Source organism: Tupaia chinensis, unplaced genomic scaffold (genome assembly GCF_000334495.1).
Source record: "Tupaia chinensis unplaced genomic scaffold, TupChi_1.0 Scaffold138407_1, whole genome shotgun sequence".
Taxonomy (NCBI): Eukaryota; Metazoa; Chordata; class Mammalia; order Scandentia; family Tupaiidae; genus Tupaia; species Tupaia belangeri.
The window spans coordinates 4,701,108-4,702,140 of record NW_006198305.1 but is presented as its reverse complement, the minus strand read 5'-3'; the positions used below and the strand labels follow the sequence as shown (position 1 = coordinate 4,702,140).

The 1,033-nt window shown below is 43.9% G+C and overlaps 1 pseudogene; it reads left to right on the top strand.

Moving 5' to 3' along the window:
• Window positions 1-291: 291 nt before the first annotated feature.
• On the top strand, window positions 292-1,033 carry LOC102479521 (arginine-fifty homeobox-like; annotated as a pseudogene).

The window sequence follows — 1,033 nt, the reverse complement described above, 5'->3', positions numbered from 1 at the left end:
GTGATTATATGTGTTTATTTTAGGCATTTAAAAGCATTAGTTTGAGAAGCGGTGCAATTGCTTCACCAGACTTCTAAAGGAGTTTAGGACACAGTAAAGGGTAAAAACTACTGCTGTACAGGGTTTTTCTACAAAAACAAAACAAACAAACAGAAAAACGTATTTCTCCAGAGACAGAAAGAAAGAAAGAGAAGGAGCACAAGAGAGACTGTGTTTCCGGGTAGAGACACTTCAAGCAGGATTGGCAGTGAACACTCCAAGGGGGTTCATAATGGAAACCTGATGAACAGAATGGCTTCAGGGAATCTCCAGCCAGATTCTTCTCTCAACGTAAATGATTTCCACATGAATTCGATACTGCAGGATCCAACAAGTCCCAGAACATGGAAGAAACATCAAGAACATACCATATTCACCCACAAACATCATGAAGAGGTGGAGGCACTGTTTAGCCAGACTGTTTCCAGATAAAATTCTCCAAAAGGAACTAGCTTTGAAACTCAAACTATGGGAGTCAACAGTAAAGTTTGGTTCAGGAGCAGGAGGCTCAAATGGAGGATGCTGCAACAACAGCAATCACAAAAGCAACCAAACCTTATCCTACCAGCCAAGAAGATCATGCCCACTTCACCCAAAACATGAACAAATCCTGATTCTCTTTTCCCCTCTGTTTCCGATTTCTATAGCCCCCCCTCTACCTCAGGCCTTAGGCCCTTCCAATGGGGCATAGGACTCTGTCTTCAATGAGAGTCTCACAGGCGATTTCCTGATGGAAGAGCCTTTGGTGGCCTCAGTTTCTGCTTTGTACTCTGATGTCTATGACATCACCTATGTCATAGAATTATACAATTTTCCTGATGAGGATGAGATTTTCAGTTCTTCCTTCTACTATCTATATCAATATTTCTCACCCACAAGGTCCCAGCCAGGAGAACAGGGTTCCTCTCTCAGCACCTTTCCCCATCTCCAGGGCCAGCCCGATACAGTATGGCAGGCCAAGACTTTGCATCCTGCGGTCCAAGAGGCAGTCTAG